Source organism: Sorex fumeus, unplaced genomic scaffold (genome assembly GCF_029834395.1).
Source record: "Sorex fumeus unplaced genomic scaffold, SorFum_2.1 ptg000008l, whole genome shotgun sequence".
Classification (NCBI taxonomy): Eukaryota; Metazoa; Chordata; class Mammalia; order Eulipotyphla; family Soricidae; genus Sorex; species Sorex fumeus.
Genome location: NW_026606065.1, coordinates 65488595 through 65502578, shown reverse-complemented (window position 1 = coordinate 65502578; position 13984 = coordinate 65488595).

Sequence of the window (13984 nt, the reverse complement as noted above, 5' to 3'; positions counted from 1 at the left end):
CCCTACCGAGGTCACCAGTTGCCCCCCACGAGTGGCTCTCCAGCACGGCCACGGCCCCAGAAGCACAAGGACTTAATGCAGAACCCGACAGCTTGGAGCAGAAAAGTGAACGGACTATGCGTTAATCCAGGCCATCAGGTCTGTCCGGAGGGGAAAGGGTGTTGCCCCAGTCGCCTTCTCCTCTCTGGAAAGAAAGATGGCGGCCACATGGGAGCCTTGTGGACAGCAGGTATGAGCCGGGGGAGTGGGGGCGACTAAAACCTCATGTAGGGGGGCGTTTCGGTCCGCCCTTCATGCCCTACCGAGGTCACCAGTTGCCCCCCATGAGCGGCTCTCCAGCACGGCCACAGCCCCAGAAGCACAAGGACTTAATGCAGAACCCAGCTGCTTGGAGCAGAAAAGTGAACGGACCATGCGTTAATCCAGGCCATCATGTCTGCCCGGAGGGGAAAGGGTGTTGCTCCCTTCCGCCCTCCTCCCTCTGGAAAGAAAGATGGCGGCCACATGGGAGCCTTGTGGACAGCAGGTATGAGCCGGGGGTGTGGGGGCGACTAAAACCTCATGGGAAGGGGGGCGTTCCAGTCCGTCCTTCACGCCCTACCGAGGTCACCAGTTGCCCCCCATGAGTGGCTCTCCAGCACGGCCACGGCCCCAGAAGCACAAGGACTTAATGCAGAACCCGGAAGCTTGGAGCAGAAAAGTGAACGGACTATGCGTTAATCCAGGCCATCAGGTCTGTCCGGAGGGGAAAGGGTGTTGTCCCAGTCGCCTTCTCCTCTCTGGAAAGAAAGATGGCGGCCGCATGGGAGCCTTGTGGACAGCAGGTATGAGCCGGGGGTGTGGGGGCGACTAAAACCTCATGGGAAGGTGTGTAAACTCACACAACTTGGGGGGCACGGCACCCACACAGCGGCGGTGGCTCTATCTCTCCCGCCACCCGCGTTCAGTAGTCTCACCCTTCTACCACCCCGGAGAGGTCGATGGCGATGGTCAGGCGGAGGAAGGAACGAGGCCCAGGCTGGTAGGTATTAGTCGTAGTTTATTCTGATTCTTTCCTCTTCTCCTCTGTCTCTCTATCTCCGCCCCCATTCTTCCTCCCCCAGCTACTTCATTCTCCTTCTCCATTCCCCTTCATCCTCCTTCTCTGGAGTCTGGGTTCTGATCCTCTCTGAACTCTCTTCTTCCTTCTGCCTCTCTGAACTCTCTTCCTCCTTCCCCCCTGCCCGATCCTACAGTACAGTTAAATCCTCTCTCCTGAGGAATTGGGGAAAAACAATTACATAGGTGCGGTCACAATCAATAGGGGTGGAGATCAACAGGGGTAGAAATCTTAGCCTCAGGGAAGACCGCTCCTAGGACAGATCCTTCCTTAGCAGGAGGACCCACCCTAGAGCAGAATTCCATGGGCGTGCCTCTCCTCTCCTTGTCCGACAAGCATATAAAATATTATATAAATCATTTTGTATGGATACAGTAAGAAATATCTTAAACTTATAGAATTGCTCTCCTAGGGCCATCTTGATCTCAGACTGCGGTGCTCAGGCCAGATAGTCTTTCCCACCCCTAGCAGGATCCTAGTCTTGTCGTTACCTTTGGATCATGACAGCATTTGTCTATGATCAAACTCTTAACTTATAGTTAAGAATCGTGGCACCTTGGCCTGGCCCATTTCGCTGCCAGGGTAGCTCACTGCTTGCCCTGGGTCCATTCAGTCCCTCGTCGGGACCCTGCTTTGGGGTGTTAGGAACTATGGGCAACTGAGGCTTAAGTCGAGAAAGATGATGCCCGGGAGTGAATAATATTCAAGGCCAATCAAATCCTAAATTACAAAGCATAATGTTAACGGTCTTTCTGTATCTATACAAAAGGATATTACCTTAAAGTAAATTGTTCATAAGGCATAAGGAGAGGAGAAAGGCAATATTTCACTCATACATATAAAATCATAGATTTCTGGGAAACTGATCTTACAAATTAACAAAGTCTGATTAAGGGGAAAGCTGATTAACTGGGTGGGAGAGCATAGGGAAGACTGTTTACATATTTACATGTAAACACAATGGAAGTGGAAGTGCCTCTGGAGCACTGTGGTGGGTGTAACCAGATAAAACCTAAGCTTCTTGAAGGACAAAGCAATGTTACCCAACAGGAAGGGGGGCGTTTCGGTCCGCCCTTCACGCCCTACCGAGGCCACCAGTTGCCCCCCACTAGCGGCTCTCCAGCACGGCCACGACTCCAGAGCACAGAAACCAATTTCTTAACTATCTGACTTTCAGTAGAAATACTTCCAGGGTCAATATGTAAAATAGCAGAAATCCAAAACCAACATATAATTCTTGAACCCAGCTGTAGAAAGCAAATCACTTCACAATGCTTTTTCAGTATGTCTGATTTGAGGGGGGTAAACTCTAAATAATAGTGGTGAATCTTTTATTGAAACAATGAATCTAATCAAAGCAGATAGAGTGTTAACTAGAATTCATCTGCCCCACAGGGACTGGGAGGGGTGGGGGTGGGGTTTTATTGGGGTTCTTCATGGTAAAAAATAAGTTTTGGTAAAGGGAAATGTGTTTGATATTTGCATGACTGAGACCTAAACCTGAAAGCTTTGTAACCTTTCCCATGGTGATTCAATAAATAAATAAATAAATTTAAAAAAAAAAAAATAACAACGACAACTCACTACACTCGAAAAAAAAAAAAGAAAAGAAAAGAAAAGTATATGGGGGTATGGTGCCACAAGCAGGTCAATCTGTACCTGTGAGGCGAAAAAAAAAATGAATAAATAAAAAAATTTAAAAAATTATTCAGGGGCTGGAGCGTTAGCACAGTGGGTAGGGCGTTTGCCTTGCACGCAGCCAACATGGCCGATCCTGGTTCAATTCCCAGTATCCCATATGGTCCCCCTAGGACCGCCAGGGGTAATTCCTGAGTGCATGAGCCAGGAGTAATCCCTGATCATCGCCGGATGCGACGCAAAAAAAAAAAAAATTATTCATCATTTTACACATTATAAAATGTTTGCATTTGCCAGTAGAATCATTATTTTTCAATGAAAATTAGAAAAGAGTAAATTATGGAAAATTTTAGTTAACATTTTTGTATTTCAAAAATCATAATTAGTCCATAAGCATGTTATTAAAATATATATGTGAGTTTAGCAAGGTCGGTAAAGTTAATTATAATTGCAGATACTAGCAGACACTAGTAGGGCAATTTAAATTGAAACACAAATTCACTGGAAAAATGTAACAATAAACAGTAAATTTCAATATGTTGATGCAATATAAGGCATAGCAATTCAATTTCTAGTGGTGTATAAGTGCAGTAGAAGTTCACACACAAACTGGCCAAAATAGACTAATTTTCATAGAAACACTATTTTCAGTAACTAATAGCTAGTAATAAAGCAAATAAATAAAAAGTATATATATAAATATATATATAAATATATAACAATATATAATGGCTAATTTAGACATTAAATTATTTGAAAGTAATCACAAAATTAACTACTGCTATTTACAATAATATATCTCACGAAGTTTATGGTTTGAGTTTATTTATGTTCATTAAAAGGAGGAAATTAATTTATGGGAAATAAATTGGACAACAATTGGTTATTAAGGAATGGTGGATAACTTTGGGTTTAGTAGATATCAGAAGTTTCATTAGATAACTTCTGGGTTGGTGGTAGTACTCTCTTGATTTTTGTCTTGTGTAAAAATGAAAATTCTGTACTGTTAAAAAATCAGACCATATGAGAGTATATGGTTATAGAACCTACATTAATTTTTCAATTACTGAAAATTGTATATCATTAATCTTGTCAGTGAACCAAAAAGAAAAATTTATATTAATTCCATGTAACCTTGAATTAAGGGCTAAAAAAAATTAATGAAAGATGCCATACAAGCACAGAGATAATCTGTGTTCCCAACTAGAATTTAGGTGGTTTGTAGAACTATGAAATATATGTGGCTGGGTGAATGTTTGGACCCTATTGTGGGATTCCCATGGAACTCGATAGAGAAGAGAGATTAGAGCAGAAAGATTCTTTTATGCCAAAAAATCAATCAGTAGGATAAAACAAAGTGTCAGTAACTAGCATAAAAGTATACAATATGATCATAGTATTGAATATCATAAAAGACTATAAAACCCAGCTCCCGGAGGAGAACAGAGCAGAGTCTCCTGCCCCCGCACCTGACTTTCCTCACCAGGGCCCCTTGGAGGGGGGAGGGTTGAGTTTCTCTCTCCCCTCCGCCCCGAGCAGAGCCCCAGCAGCTGATGACCTCCGGAGCCAGCCACAGCTATGCTGGAACCACTCTCCACATGTCTGGACAGGCCTCATGCATGAAAGAACTGGCAGAAGAACCCAGGCATGTGGGTCCCGGGGCTGAGGTCTCCAAGCCTACTCTGATTGGGACTGGGCCTTCTCCAACCAGACCCCCATCTTCCAGTAGGTAGGCGTCATACCCATCAGCTGCTGCCAGCACCAGGTTGGTCCCATCAAAGGCCAAGACGCAGAGACTCTAAAACCCAGCTCCCGGAAGCGCACAACATCTTATTATCTTATTTTTTCCTTTGGAGAACCTGGCAGGCTACCAAAAGTATCCTGCCTGCATGGAAGAGTCTGGCAAACTTCCCGTGTCGTACTCAATATGCCAAATACCAGTAACAATGATGGGTCTCATTCTCCTAATCCTGAAAGAGCATTGAAATGGCTCTTTTAAAATCTCAGGGCTAGGACGAAGGAGACATTACTGGTACCTGCTCGAGGAAATCGACGAACAACAGGATGCTTGTGATCTTGTGATTGAATATCATAATTAATTGCCAGGTCTTAACTGCTCTCAAAAATTCAAAAAAACTACAAGGAATTATTTTTTGTCTTGTTAACTGTTTTTTTGTTGTTGTTTTTGTTTGTTGTTGTTTTTTTTTTCACTAGAATATGACTTGCAGCCTTGCTTGAAACAGAGAAGTAGTTCCACTGATGTGATGCACTGAATCTCCTTAGCTCTTGTCTGAACCAAAGGGCAGGAAAAAGTGGCAACACTGACACACCTCTTAATCATTGTTAGGTAACATCAGGTCATAAATGACTTCAGTCTTAAGTATCCCTGTAGCTAATTAAATGTTCACACCTTATCTCAGAGTATTGCAATGGAATCAAATTCCACTCTTTCTGACAAGAAAATTGAATATTACTATACATATAATGAATTATATATCACTTCCCCTAAATTCTGACTTATATTTCTCAAGAACTCTTATCAGTTAAACTACCTAAATTTGTCTCTCAGGATGCATTTTAAGATAGAATTCAACTAATAAATTGATGGTACTCAAACAGGCAAACATATTATTAACAATCAAAATGCTTCTGATGCTGGTACTGCCTTAGTACTTCTCATTCTAAAAATTAACATCAGAGTATTAGTAGAAAATGGGACAGAGGGGGATGAGAGAAGGTATATGATATTATAAAAGAGATGCTTATATAAAACATTTATATTACTGGTTGTGCTCAGGGCTAAAGTTAAAACTGAATATAATGGGAAGATAATGGAATAAATGACAGGACAACTAATATAGTTTTTCTTTATCATATCATATAAATATTTATCAATAACAAAGTTAACAATTAGCAAGAACTTTTCTTAAAATTTGCACATTTCCTCTTTCATGGAAAAATGAATAAAAAGAGAAAAAAACTGACATTGTTGCAGGTTTTAGTTCATTATATTGCATTTGTAGTGCTAAGTGTTAGTTAATTACATATTAAAATTATTAGTTTTAATTTGGAGAATTTGAATAGTGATATTACCATGGTGACTCACAAGGTAACTCACATGGTGACTCACATGGTAACTCACATGGTGACTCACATGGTAACTCACATGGTGACTCACATTACCTTAATAATTATATTTAACATTACAATGTGAATATTTAATCTGAACATAGCTATGAGTGTCAATAACAAAAGATTTGTAATTTCTAATGAAATTATTTGTGTGCTTTTTTTTATGTTGCCTGTATTATCTGATGGTTGCTTATTGGGATCCTTGAAAAAATTACCAAAAGAAATTATAACAGGATTCAAAATTAAATACAACAAGCTCTTCAAGAGAGAGATGATTTTCCTTATACATTCATTCTCCCAAAAGCTTCAAACCAAGGACACACTGAACCCTTCCTGAGAATGATTTGTTTAGTGTACATCAAGGGGAATGCCCATAAGATAATTATTGACAGCTCTGGTGCCTACCTGCCAGTCTGTAATATACTCTTTCTAAAAATGTGCTTCCACGTACTTGTTCATTTTTATCTTGTAAAAATGCTTGTCATTACTAGTAAAACAAGACAGTTTTTTTGAAGACATGAGTCCGCGTACTTCCAAACTGTTGGTTTGTTTTCAGTAAAGCTTTTTTATTGTCTGCCACTGTATCCCTCCATTGTTTGACCCTCCAAAGTCAGTAGAACTGTACCTTCCCAGTTACAAAAGAATGGATTACACCGCGCCAAATTCCATTAACCTTAACATAGAAAAATGTTAATCTGTACTATATTGACCAAGACTAGTTTTTAATATACTTTTATTGAAACACTAAGAAATGAAAGCAAAGTATTCAAGATATTTTTTCTGAAAATAATCAACACATTTAACGGAATCTGGCATTCTACTCATTTCAAAATGTGCTGAACTTGCAAACTTTGCATCTACAGCAGATTAACACATTTTCCTCAGTTTTATTTTTAATGGTCTTTGAATCAGGCTGATTATTCAATTATTAAAATAATGAATTCAACAAATGTAAAACTGCAATTAAAATTCATATTTGTTTAATTTAGTACTTGATTATGATTTGCTACAGAATTACAGCTTAAAAATTTATACTTATTATATTTTATTAATTGGCTTATAGGACAATGAATGTTTATATTTAGGGGTACAATGTTATCACAATACATTCATAACCAAAATGCCACTATCCTTTGGATACCCACTACCATGTAAGCCTTATCTATTCCTTTGTTAACTTAAGTATTATGATCAGAATTTAAGGATTAGGTTTTATTTAACATTTTATTCTATATACCTCATATGTGAGTGAGATCAGTTCCATTTGTCTTAATTTAGCATGGATTCCTCCCACTCTATTTATATTCTAGTCATAGGGAAATTTTATATTATAGTCATAGGCAAGACATTATTATTTATGATGCATGAGTAGTATTCCATTATTCACATAGGAACGTTATTTTCCCACAGTTATTGGGCACTTGGGTTTTTCCAGATCCTGGCTATTCTTAATGTTGCAATTAATATAATTGTGCATATGTAAATATTTTTGTTGTTATTTTTGTGACAGCATGAAAAACAGAATACATGAATTCTGATAAACTTGTAGAAACTTAAAAATCAACCATAGTTTCCGGTCCGTCCTTCACGCCCTACCGAGGTCACCAGTCACCCCCCACGAGCGGCTCTCCAGCACAGCCACGGCCCCAGAAGCACAAGGACTTAATGCAGAACCCAGCAGCTTGGAGCAGAAAAGTGAACGGACTATGCGTTGACCCAGGCCATCAAGTCTGCCGGAGGGGAAAGGGTGTTGCCCCATTCGCCCTCTTCTCTCTGGAAAGAAAGATGGCGGCCACATGGGAGCCTTGTGGACAGCAGGTATGAGCCGGGGGAGTGGGGGTGACTAAAACCTCATGGGTCGGGGGGCGTTCCGGTCCGTCCTTCACGCCCTACCGAGGTCACAAGTCGCCCCCCGCGAGCGGCTCTCCAGCACGGCCATGGCCCCAGAAGCACAAGGACTTAATGCAGAACCCAGCAGCTTGGAGCAGAAAAGTGAACAGACTATGCGTTGATCCAGCCCATCAAGTCTGCCGGAGGGGAAAGGGTGTTGCCCCATTCGCCCTCTCCTCTCTGGAAAGAAAGATGGCGGCCACATGGGAGCCTTGTGGACAGCAGGTATGAGCCGGGAGTGTGGGGGCGACTAAAATCTCATGGGAAGGGGGGCGTTTCGGTCCGCCCTTCACGCCCTACCGAGGCCACCAGTTGCCCCCCACTAGCGGCTCTCCAGCACGGCCACGACTCCCGAGCACAGAAACCAATTTCTTAACTATCTGACTTTCAGTAGAAATACTTCCAGGGTCAATAGGTAAAATAGCAGAAATCCAAAACCAACATTTAATTCTTTAACCCAGCTGTACAAAGCAAATCACTTCACAATGCTTTTTCAGCATGTCTGATTTGGGGGGGGGGGGGGAACTCTAAATAATAGTGGTGAATCTTTTATTGAAACAATGAATCTAATCAAAGCAGATAGAGTGTTAACTAGAATTCATCTGCCTCACAGGGATGGGGAGGGGTGGCGGGTGGGGTTTTATTGGGGTTCTTCATGGTAAAAAATAAGTATTGGTAAAGGGAAATGTGTTTGATATTTGCATTACTGAGACATAAACCTGAAAGCTTTGTAACCTTTCCCACAGTGATTCAATAAATAAATAAATAAATTAAAAAAAAAATCAACCATAGAATCTTATCATTGGAATGAAGAATATGTGTGCATATGTTCACATAGATATAATCTGGTATAGACATAGATATTGAATGGCTTGTATTCTCTTTTTTATAGTCTCAGTCTCTAAAATACAGTCCAAGGGTATTAATAGAGATTAACTTCTAATAGCTTTAACCACACCTGTGGTTCTTAGGGCTTACTCCAGGCTCTGTGCTCAGGGCTCATTCCTGGCATTCCTCAGGGACCTTATGTGGTATCAAAATGGGGTTACCAAGCTGCTTAACTTCTTTTCTATATCCTCAACTCCAAAAGACTAGATTTTAGTTCTCTATTTGAAATGGTGTCAGTGATTAGAAACTTTTCTCTCAGTGTATTGCACTGAGAGAAAATTAATTTAATTAATTTTTCTGCCACACATTATTGTGCTTTCATTTAAATAAAATAATAAAATAAATAAAAATTCATTTTATTTCACCTATTGATCAAGAACTAAGTTGATGGATCTGGGTAATCAACATTTTTAGTTACATAATTCTTGTTACATAATGTTAATGTTCAGCATGTCAATGGTCTATTTTTACATATATATCACTTATCACTGTATCACTGTCCTCCTGTTGCTCATTGATTTGCTCAAGCGGGTGCCAGTAAGGTCTCCATTTGTCCCTGTCACATGTTAGTGTAGCCCAATGGCATATCAGGGGCTCTTTCAGGGTAGGGGAATGAGGACCATCATTGTTACTGTTTTTGGCATATTGAGTATGCCATGGATAGCTTGCCAGACTCTGCTGCGCGGAAGTGACTCTCAGTAGCTTGCCAGGCTCTCTAAGGGGGATGGAAGCTTTTGGGGCAACCTCTAATCACCTTTATAGGTGTTCCCGGTCAGGCATATATGCAGCCAGGATACTTTCAGTAGCCCTCTGGGTTCTCAAGATGTTGTGTGGAAGCGTATGTAGCCATGTGCTTTAGGGAGCTTGTTTTCATATTCTCTGGATCTTGGCCATTGATGGGATTTCACAGCACCCGGGGCAGTTGGTGGGTGCAATGCCTAGCAGCTGTAAGATGGAGAATCTGGGAGGAGCAGGCTGAGTCCCAATTTGAGCAGGCTTAGAGATCTCAACCCCAGGTCCCGCATACCTGCGTTCCTCTACCGGTTCCTTCATGCGTGAGGCTCATCCGAGCATGTGGAGAGTGGTCTTAGCATAATCAAGGCTGGGTCCCAGAGGTCTTCAGTTGCTGGGGCTCTGCTTGGGGCAGGGAGGGAAACTCAACCTGCCCCCTCCAAGGGGCAAGGGGCCCTGGTGAGGACAGCCAGGCGCAAGGGCAGGAGACTCTGCATATATATATATATATATATATATATATATATATGGCTGGAACAATAGCACAGCGGGTAGTGTGTTTGCCTTGCACGCAGCCAACTTGGCCAACCCGAGTTCAATTTCTCCGACACAAGTTCGATTCCTCTGCCCCTCTCGGAGAGCCCAGCAAGCTGCTGAGAGTATCTCTCCCACACGACAGAGCCTGGCAAGCTACCCATGATTTATTCAATATGCCAAACACAGTAACAACAAGTCTCACGAAGGAGACATTACTGGGCCAGCTCAAGGAAATCAATGAACAATGGGAGGACCGTGATATATCATAAATACACACATATACATATATATTACATATATACATGTATATATGAGTAAACTATAAAAGAAGGAAGATGGAACATAGCATTTGAAAAGCTGAGTCCCGAACCAAAATTTTCAATTAGTAAAAAAATGGAAATATATCATTACACATTTGACACAAGCACAATAATGGGATATCACTTAAGAGTTAATGTTGAGAATTAGAGATCAAATTTATAGAGATGCAGTAATAGACCACTTTATGACTTTTTAAGTTGTGACATGTTAAGATCGTGTCAGAAAAATCACCCTAGGTATAATAAATGAATTGAAATATGGCATATCTAGGTAGAGTAAACTAATTGTTCACCTAATTGGTGCATAAATTTGGGTTGAGACTGATCAGTGTTTGGAATAGGATAGATTCTATAGGAGTAATCAGGTTGAATCTTCGCATTCAATTCTTCTTTTGTGTCTTATAAGAGATAGAAATAACTCATATTCTTCAGAAGAAAATGACTTCTGTCGACCAAATAATTCTGCACAAGGAATTATAAACTTGATTTTGAGTTTAATATTTGTGTGAAAAACTTCTAAGTTGACATAAAAGAAAAGCAATTAAATTATCTTTTTGCTGAAGCAAATAAACTGCAAATGAAGGCTACACCACAGGACCTTGTTCCGTGTAGCATATAAAAAGGTTTTTAAGAGGAAATTAAATTGAAGTATATTCAGCATAATGTTAATTGATATAGAAAATGTCAATTCAAGTTGCTCATAATAGTTAAAGATGAGCAAATGATTCAAAGTAATTTGGGGTATGATGATATTGATCACTAAAATTTTCTCACTTCAATTCACTTTTCATTGTGTCCTTGGAAATGTAGTAAAATAATAATAATAAAGAAGTAATTTAAAATATACTTAATCAAGTCTTTATTTCAGGTGTTCTCAATTCTTTTGACCTTATTAGAAAGGAATATACTCATCATAACCTTTAAGAAGTTTGTGGAGGTACTACCATCAATTTGGCAAAAATAGATAATGATTTTTTCCACTCATCCACATTAATTTTTGTGCCTACATTTGATAAAAATTGAAACATTAGTTCAATAAATTAAAAGAAATGCATACATCACATTGATAGTTATCATATGCTAAATATAAATTATGCTCATAACATTTTCCCCAAATATCAATTTAGCAATTTAATATTAATTCAAAAAGTTATTCAGGGTACTGGAAAAAATAGAAAAATAAACATAAAGAAAAAATTTTAAAAAAGAATATTTTATTAACATAAGCAGGAAAACTATGAATAAATGACCTCCCTTTTCATTAGTTATAACAGCTGATTCTTGATGTCTTGTTGAATAATTAATGAGTGAGCAAATAATTTTCCTGGTGATAATTTGAACATTTTTGTTAATACAGTGCACATAACAAATTGTTAGTAAGAAAGTGCACAGAGCACACCCTATCCAGTGACAGGCAGTATTGTGTTTTAGATAAAAGCATAAAGAAAACACTGAAATTTGGGATGAATTTATGAAATGTATGAAAAACTTTAATGTATGAAAAACTAAGAGAAATTAAACAAGTTAGAAATATAAGTTCTTGGAATTATGATATAACTGAAGTGGTTGAATTCAAACTTCTTAGATTTCAATATAAAGTTCTTGAAGTAAAAACATTATTTTGAAATAAGCCAGCAACAGATGTCATGCTAAAATACTGGAAAATTTTCTTTAGAGGAAATAATCTTAATTCAGAAAGACAATTACAATAAAGTAGATGGGTTAGAACTGACCTAAAGGTAAAAAGTAATAGTAAAAACAATAAATATATATATTTAAGAGTGTATTAAATTTAGAAATTCATATTTGAATTCAGTAAATAAATACATACATATATCTATATCTAGCTTTCTCTTTCTCTCTCTCTCTACATATATACGGATGTTGGGTAACATTGCTTTGTTCCTCTACAAGAAGCTTAGGTTTATCTGGTTACACCCATTAATCTGGTTACACCCATCACAGTGCTCCTGAAGCACTTCTACTTCCATTGTGCTTATCTGTAAACAGTCTTCCCTATGCTCTCCTTCCCACCTAGTTCATCAGCTTTCCCCTTAATCAGACTTTGTTAATTTGTAAGATCAGTTTCCCAGAAATCTATGTTTTTATATGTATGAGTGAAATATTGCCTTTCTCCTCTCCTTATGCCTTATGAACAGTTTACCTTAAAGTAATATCCTTTGTGTATAGATACAGGAAGACCGTTAACATTATGCTTTGTAATTTAGGATTTGATTGGCTTTGAATATTATTCACTCCCGGGCATCTGCTTTCTCAACTTAAGCCTCAGTTGCCCTTAGTTCCTAACACCCCAAAAGCAGGGTCCCGACAAGGGACTGAATGGACCCAGGGCAAGTGGTGAGCTACCCTGGCAGCGAAATGGGCCAGGCCAAAGTGCCACGATTCTTAACTATAAATTAAGAGTTTGATCATAGACAAATGCTGTCATGATCCAAAGGTAACGACAAGACTAGGATCCTGCTAGGGGTGGGAAAGACTATCTGGCCTGAGCACCGTAATCTGAGATCGAGATGGCCCTAGGAGAGCAATTCTATAAGTTTAAGATATTTATTACTGTATCCATACAAAATGATTTATATTATATTCTTATATGCTTGTCGGACAAGGAGAGGAGAGGCACGCCCATGGGATTATGCTCTAGGGTGGGTCCTCCTGCTGAGAAAGGATCTGTCCTAGGAGTGGTCTTCCCTGAGGCTAAGATTTCTACCCCTATTGATTTCTACCCCTATTGATTGTGATCGCCCTATATGTAATTGTTTCCCTAATTCCTCATGGAGAGAGTATTTAAGGAGACTGTAGGAGTGGGCTGGAGGTTCAGAGAGGATCAGTAGGAAGAGGAGGATGAAGGGGGATGGAGAAGGAGAATGAAGTAGCTGGGGGAGGAAGAATGGGGAGCAGAAAGACAGAAGAAGAAGGGGGCAGAGACAGATGAAGAGAGAATCAGAATAAACTACGACTAATACTTAACCAGCCTGGCCCTCGTTCCTTCCTCCGCCTGGCCATCGCCATCGACCTCTCTGGGGTGAGAGAAGGGTGAGACTACCGAATGCGGGCAGCGGGAGAGATAGAGCCACCGCCGCTGTGGGTGCCGCGCCCCCTTTGTGTGAGTTTACACATACGGTCACTTAATTATTGAAAAGGGAGAGCATAAAGTGGGTAAAAACAGCATGGTCATTGATTGGAAGCATCAATATTGTCAAAATTATCATCCTACCTAAACTATCTAGATTCAATAAATTTCCTATTTAACATCATTTGACAATCTCCAAGGACTTAGACTAGCTAATAATTAAGTTAGTATGGAATTATAAATGACCCAAAATAGCCAAAGCTATACTGACAAAATAAGAAATTGGGGGCCTTTTCATTACATAACCTGAAAATATACTCAAAAGCCATAGTGATCAAAATAGTATTATACTGAAATAATGATAGACTGTGGCCACAGGGTCAGAAGAGATGGCATTTAATTTTTACCATGACATATAATATACACTATATGGTTTTATGATGTCATTTATTTAATTAAATAACTTTTCATTTTTCCTTGTTTATTGCATTTAAGAATTTATCAATGGATACTGATTTTTCTGAAAAATATCTATTTATTGAAGCTATAATGTTGTTTTTTTACTGTCTATGCGTAATTGTATTTACTGTTTTCTATTACCCCTAATGTGTTCTTTGGGAACATATGGTTGATTATTGGATGTAATAGCTTTCATAT